Below are 7373 nucleotides of genomic sequence, written 5' to 3' on the forward strand. Positions count from 1 at the left end.
CTTCCACGTGACAGTCTTTAAAATGTCTCAGTATTACTATCATTTGCCTCTCTCTGCTCCTGTCTTATCCAGTGGCATGACTTTTGAGTCCCTTTACTGTCTTGCTTGCACACAGCTGAACACAATCTTATTTGTTTACAGTTCTCTATGATGAGCTCTGCACAGAGCTGAACCCTGCTGTTCAAGGTCAGACACGCTAGAGGAGAGTGGCTATCAGTTTCTCGCTTCTAGGAATTATACTCACATTAATGTGAGCTAATATGGCCTTAGCTGGTTTTTTTGGTGGCCACAGCGTTACTTCGTACAAAGCATGTTGTTAACTGAAATTCTTTGCTGTTCTTCACTTCTTTTAGAAACGCTTCCAGACCCCACTTTATGAATCACACAAAAGAAACTCATTTTATAACGGTGGCAACACTTTTTTTTTTTTTAATCCAAATTGGAATTCTTCCTGTTGATACCCATCTGAGCCCCTAGGTACATATTCCAAATACCTTTTGGTTGTATATACATATACTCTCACTGAAGGTAGTACTTGGCAGAAATTCCAGTAAAGACTTTTCAAAGAGCTTTCCAACAATGGCAATGTCCTTGGGAGGTACAGGTAACACGTAATTGGACATATACATTTGTGTGTTTGCTTCTTATGGTGACTTTGCCTCACATGTTTGTTGCATCAAATATCCACCCTAATGTAAGAAACCACAAAAAGAGATTTTACCTCATAAAACAGAACCCAGATGTTTGTAGATCAAAGTAATGACACTCCTTAAAATGTCAGTAAGTAAAATATATTCAGTAAATAGTGTAAAAATGTACTCAAATTGACAAGACTAACAATTCAGCCATTAAGTGAGAAGGGCATGAGCTTATTTATTCAACAAAATCTTATGTATAATGCGTAGGAAGAACTGATATAGATTCGACTCCTGGAATATAGCAGTCATTTTATGTGGAATCCCCATGAAGTAGAACGTGATTATCCGGTTTTACAGTAGAGAACTGAGGCTCTGAGGGGATAAGTGGTCCAAGGTCACAAAACAAGTAGCAAAACAGATACTTGAACCCAGGCCTTCAGGCTCCAAATCTTGCTCCCTTTCTACTATATTATACGAGGAATATGAAGAACCAAAAGATATAGTTTCTGTACCCAAGAAGCTCAAGGTACTTCATAGAAAAATAAGTAAATATGGATTTTTTAATTCTCTGTACAAATCAAAGAAAGCTAAGTTAAAATTTAAAATTAGTTAATTGAATAAAAAATAATTTTAAAACGGCAATGTTTAATTTTGGCAAGAGCTGAGTAAAATCAAAACTTTTCCTACAACTTGGTTAAAATTTACTTTGAAAGAAATTTAGCAATATCGATCAAGAACGATAAAAGTATGTATACCCTCTTTTATACCCTTTATTATTAATCCATTTCTGGGACTTCAGTCTAAGACAGTATTCTAAATGTTGAAAAATGGCACAAAGTTATTACTGGCGGAGTTGGAAAGAACACTTCTGTGTTTCCCCTTTACCCTCACACTGCTACCACATGCACAATCACTTCTGACACCGGGTGTGTGGGTTTTCCACACATCAAGTAATTCTCCATGACACCAGCTGGATTGCCTAAGATTCCCTTTAATTCTGACACTATTTGCCTGGAGTTAGTGTCCGATCCCACAAGTTAAAGGCTCAGGCCCCCAAGACTGCCCCCAACTTCAGATGCCAATCACAAGTCCCAGGCTGTCATGCATACTTTTCATCAATTAGCTATAAATCAGGGTTTCCACAACCCTCTTCTCTTGGGTTTGATAATTTACTTAGCATGGCTCACAGAACTCAGGGAAACATGTTTACTGGTTTATTTTAAAGGATATAATACAGGATATGAGTGAGCAGCCTGATGAAGAGATACATAGGACAGGGTTTGGAAGGGTTCAGAGGCCAGGAGCCTCTGTCCCCATGAGTTGAGGTGTGCCACCCTCCCAACATGTAGATGTATTCACCAACCCAGAAGTTCTCTGAACTCCGCACTTTGGGGATTTTTATCGAGGCTTCATCACCTAAGCGTGATAGATCATTAAGTCTATCTCCAGCCCCTCTCCATTATCTGGAGAGGGGGTGGGGATGAAAGTTCCAAGCTTCTAATCATGGCTTGGTCTTTCTGGTGATCAGCCCCCATTCTGAAGCCATCCAGGAACCCACCAAGAGTCATCTCATTAGAACAAAAACACTCCTGTCACCCGGGAAATTCTAAGCGATTTAGGAGCTTCGTGTCAGGAATCAGGGTCAAAGACCAAATATTGGAACACCGAGATTCTTTTAGTGCTCATGTCACTTAGGAAATTACAAGGGTTTTAGGAGTTCTGTGCCAAAAATTGGGGGCAGGGATGATTATATGTACTTTATATTACATTAGCAGCAGTAATTTTAAACACAGGAAAAAATAGAAACAACCTATATATCCAATTTATTACCTAAATGTTTGGGTTAAACAGTTTGGTCTGTCTGTGGAATATTATGCAACCATTAAAATAATGATTATAAAGACTAGCATTATAAAAGCATGCCAATAATAAACAAATACACATTTGGGTATACAATATATCAAATACTTATGATTTATGTTATAAGAAAGATATAGCATAAAGATGAAGAAAATACGTGAAATACTGATGTATTGCAGTGGAATAGTTTTAAAATGTTCTTTTGTTTCAAATTTTTTATTAATTTTATGATGATGGGAAAAAAATCTCCAAACTTCCCTGGCATTGTCTGCTGTTGCAAGACATAATACACTCTTTTTTTTTTTTTAACTTGTGCTTTAGTTCCAGTAGAACTAAGTTTTTGGAAACTAGCTTTGTTTATTAAATTGTAATCAGATATTCCTAGCTCAGTCTTCAATAGTTCTAGTAAGGGAAATACAACACATTTGACACTTAAGTGTAACTGGCACAACTTCTCCATTCATTGTGAATCTGTACAATTAAAAATTTGAAGACATTATGGCTCCTAGGATTAGTGGTTGAAATTGAGGATGCAAGGTCAGTCTCTTGGCTTCCAAGGAAAGTACTTCCTTTCACTGTGCCCTGAGTGTGTCTACACTGTGAGATGGAGAACAGGATTTAGAGCTTGCTATTGAGATATGAATTCTCGTTGGCTCTGGCAAGGCTGTTGGGACTTCCTTTCATACTTCTGAAAGAAATATTTTGAAAGGGGAATGGTTCCTTAGTTCTGCTGGGACCTCAGCTTGGGACTTGGTGACTCTCTGGCTGTCACAGCAAGGGGGGGAGGTGAGCCAGCACAGATAGCTGGACAAGAGTTGGAGCTCACATCAGATGTAGGCAGGCATGAGCCCAAGGCCTAGGGAAGGAATAAGTAGGATGTGGGGTTGGTGGGGGATTGGGTACTGGGAATAGTATAGGGAGGAGCTGGGAACAAAGGCAAGGCCAGGGTAGAGTTCCATCCAGAGATGGAGCTGGCTCAGAGCAAGAGTCAGTGCTCATGGGACCAAAGGGTGGACATAGGCTTGAACATTCAGCCTTAACAAAGAAAGCAAAGGCAAGAAACAGGAGCCACAGAAGAAGCTGGGCTGAAGCCCGAAGGAAGTCTGGTGTTGTAAATGGGAGCAAGGAAAGGGTGGAATTCTGGGGGAGACTCTTTCCAACTCCAGCTGCCTGTTATTATGGCTCACACGTTCCAGGTACAGAGAATTTAGTGTCCAGAGTGCCCTGAAGGAACTCGACAGCTTATAACCAAATGTCATGCAGGTTTCTGGATAAGGTGTCCCAACCAGCATCCTCCTTAAGACACCACCACTGCTCCAGTGTCTGTAGCCTGGACTCAAAAGATCATTTGACTGCTGGGAAGCCCTTTCTCTCAAGAACTATGGCTTACTGAGAAAACAGGATCTCTGCCATAGCTGCCAGATAAGCGATACAGAGTTCAAATACTTCTAATGCTATTGGTAAAGCATTTACCATTTCAAACTATCGGGGATAGATTCTCCAATCTTTACAGATGATTTTTAATCCTGGAGGACGTATGTGCACAGACACACATGTCATTCCTCATTTAGATATTTACAATATGTATACAGTTGACCCTTGAACAATGTGGTGGTTAGGAGTGCCAACCCTCCATGCAGCTGAAAATTCATGTATAACTTTTTTTTTTTTTTACTTACAAGTATTTTATTTGAGTAAAACCATTATAATGGCCATTAAAATGATGTGAAATACAGTGATTATTCTGAAAGGAAGTTACAGCATCACTGGATTTACAGAAGAGGAAGCAGCAAAGGTGCCCATTTGGAGGTGAACATAACATTGTAAAATCAACCCACATTAAATACCGTAAAAGTAACTACAAGATGCAGCATTATTTACATACGATTGAAAAGGAAGGGAACACTTCAGAGTTAAACTTTTGTATAATGCGTGAATTTTGACCTGGTATGTTTAAGTTAGCAAAACACCTTAGAGTTTGTATAAAATTACTGTGTGCCTTAATCCCACCTACCACTAGATCAAGACATTGAAACTGAGAATGATTCCTTCCTGATTTTACAGCTTTATTCTTGATATCCCTCTAAAAAGAGACCAGAACGATTGTGAAGATGATTCATACCTACAGAGTAATTACAAAGTACCACAGTCACATAACAAAAGCCGAACGAAATATACTACAACTGTTTTCCTTTCAACTACTACTATGTCACAAGTAAGCACAGTTGTGCATTTAGGAGCTGATTGTACTACTTCTGTAAAATATTAGGAATGAGCACATCTGATCATAGGGATACTTACTTACCTTACAAAATAAAAGCAAGCATTTTCTATGTAAAATCTTTATTTCTGTGTAAAACAAAGAACTCCTGAAAGTCAAACAAGGAAAAAAATTCACAACATTCAAAGCACTAGTAACTCATGAAATAAAGAAGAATCTGAGGTAGAAGTCAAGCGATATAATCCACAACCTTTTTAGGGGAGTATTTATTGATATTTCCAGCAGCCATCATATCTCTCCAGTAAGATCTAATTTTAAAAATGTCTCAAGTTCCAAAAAATCAGTCCACTCTCTACAATCAGATGTAAAACTATGACCAACAGAAAACACAACATAAACTTTTGTCATATTAACAGAGTAAATGGTTTTACTAAAAACTGCTGACATTTCTATCAGTAGTAGCCATAGGGAGGCCGTTGGTTGTGACCCTAGTGTCCATATTGATGGGGGTAGTAAGGTTCTTGTCTGTGCTGCGGGTAATTGTTACCCCAGGGTCATCCATGCCACTGATTGGATCGATTGTCACTTGGCCACCCCTGTCTGCTATCCCTACCTCTAAACTGTCTGTTATCTTGCAACTGATTGCCTCTCTTTCTTTGGTTCGACCAGCTCTGCTATTCCATTCCTCAGCAATTGGAGGGGACTCAGGAGGGCGTTTCAGGTATTCCTGGTACTCTTTGTCATCTGTGAATCTACTGACAAACATCTCTTCAGAATTTGGAACAGCTTCAGAAGTGTCAGTCATTCTGAAATTCCCAGGGATTTGAGGCAGCTGTACTATTTAATGTTTAGATTGTTTAAATCTCCAGCCCAGAGCACCGTCACAGGATCTCCAGACCCCTTCAGGTCTCCAAAGTAACAGGGCCACTTTCATGTATAACTTTAATGTCAGCCCTCTGTATCTGCGGTCAGCATCTGCAGATTCAACCGACCAGGGATCATGTAGTACTGTAGTACATATTTATTGAAAATATAATTGGACCTGTGTGGTTCAAACCCATGCTGTTCAAGGGTAAACTGTTTGTATATATGTTTGTATAAATATATTTATATATCTATATCTACATATATATGTATACACACATACATTTATGTTGCCTATCTTCCTTTTTGGTTTGAAAAAGTATTTTATTTTTTATCGAAATATATTTGACAGATAACATTGTGCAAATTTAAGGTGTACAAGATGTTGATATGATACATTTGTATATTCTTATATGATTGCCACTGTAGAGATAGTTAGCACCTCTATCATGTCACATAATTATGATTTTTTTTGTGGTGGGAATAATTAAGACCTAGTCTCCTAGTGAGTTTGCTGATTATAATACAATAGTGTCTATATTCACTATACTCTGCATTAGATCTCTATGACTTACTTATCTACTAGTTGCGAGTTTGTCCCTTTGATCAACACCTCTTCTATTCCCGCCACACCCCAGCCCCTGGCAGTCACCATTCTACTCTCTTTTTCTATAAGTTCAGCTTTTCTACATTGCACGTCAGTGATATTGTACAGTTTTTATCTTCCTCTAACTTTTCTCACTTAGCATAATGTCCTCAGGTTCCATTCATGTTGTTGCAAATGGTAGGATCTCCTTCTTTCTCATGGCTGAATTTTCTGCCTATCTATCTATCTCGAATCTTCTTCAACCACTTGCCTACCTTTTTCTCTTAAAATTTGCTTATAAGATATGGCGCCTCTGGATTAAGGTCACCTTGACAATTTTTGTACTCTATATGTGTCTTTCAGCTTGTCACTGGATTTAACATAGACTAGAACATGGCATGTCTCATGGAAAGTTTTCATAGGCTCTGGCATTCTGTGGTCTCAGCCAATACTGTACTGAACTGTTGGTGGGAGCACAAAGCAAGGTATCTAACAATCCAGGCAACCAAACAGCTCATAGACAGTGGCAAGTGGGACCCATTACATGTGACTTTCTGCTCTAAGTCGTCTCTACCACTAAGAAGTTCTTGAGCTTCAGAGTCACTGACTGAGTCTTGACAAAGGCTCTCTTTGACCAAACCTTAGTTAGGCTCCTTTGAACCCTTTAGGCCTTGACCTTGGTGTCTGTCCTGTTGGGCCAGCATCAGTCAGTCACAGCAAGAATCTTGCTAAGTTGCTTTAAAGAGGGCCCCCTACCCTTGATATCTGGTCATCCTCAATATAGAAAAGTCCACATTCCCCAGCATCCCCCAGGTGATATATGATCACCTTGGCTTGCCTTCAGCAAGAGTTCTATCAAGTCGCTTTAGGCAGAAATCCCCCTCACCCTTGTAGATAATGTAAGTAATCCTTTCTGTAATTTTCCACCCTTGACTAGAAATCCCCACTTGTGCATGCTATTTCGGAATTGAGCCCAGTTCTATACTGAGATCTCTTTCCCCCTATTGTAACTCTTTCTGAATAAAATATAATTTTACCACTACAACTACCATCTAGCTCCGACTTTAACAGTCTTAGGTTTAAAATTTTCTGCCACAGTTGCCTTTTAAGCCCTTTGGTTGACATTTTGTTTGTGCAGAATTCTGTAAATTAAGATGATATAGGCATGAGTTACAGAATCACATAGACCTGTTGTGAATCACAG

At 39.0% G+C, this 7373-nt stretch overlaps 1 pseudogene; it reads right to left on the reverse strand.

Annotated features, from left to right (window-relative positions):
* Window positions 1-5171: 5171 nt before the first annotated feature.
* LOC136138612 (RNA guanine-N7 methyltransferase-activating subunit-like protein) lies at window positions 5172-5524 on the reverse strand (annotated as a pseudogene).
* Window positions 5525-7373: the final 1849 nt, after the last annotated feature.

This window comes from Phocoena phocoena, chromosome 1 (assembly GCF_963924675.1).
Source record: "Phocoena phocoena chromosome 1, mPhoPho1.1, whole genome shotgun sequence".
In the NCBI taxonomy this organism is placed as follows: Eukaryota; Metazoa; Chordata; class Mammalia; order Artiodactyla; family Phocoenidae; genus Phocoena; species Phocoena phocoena.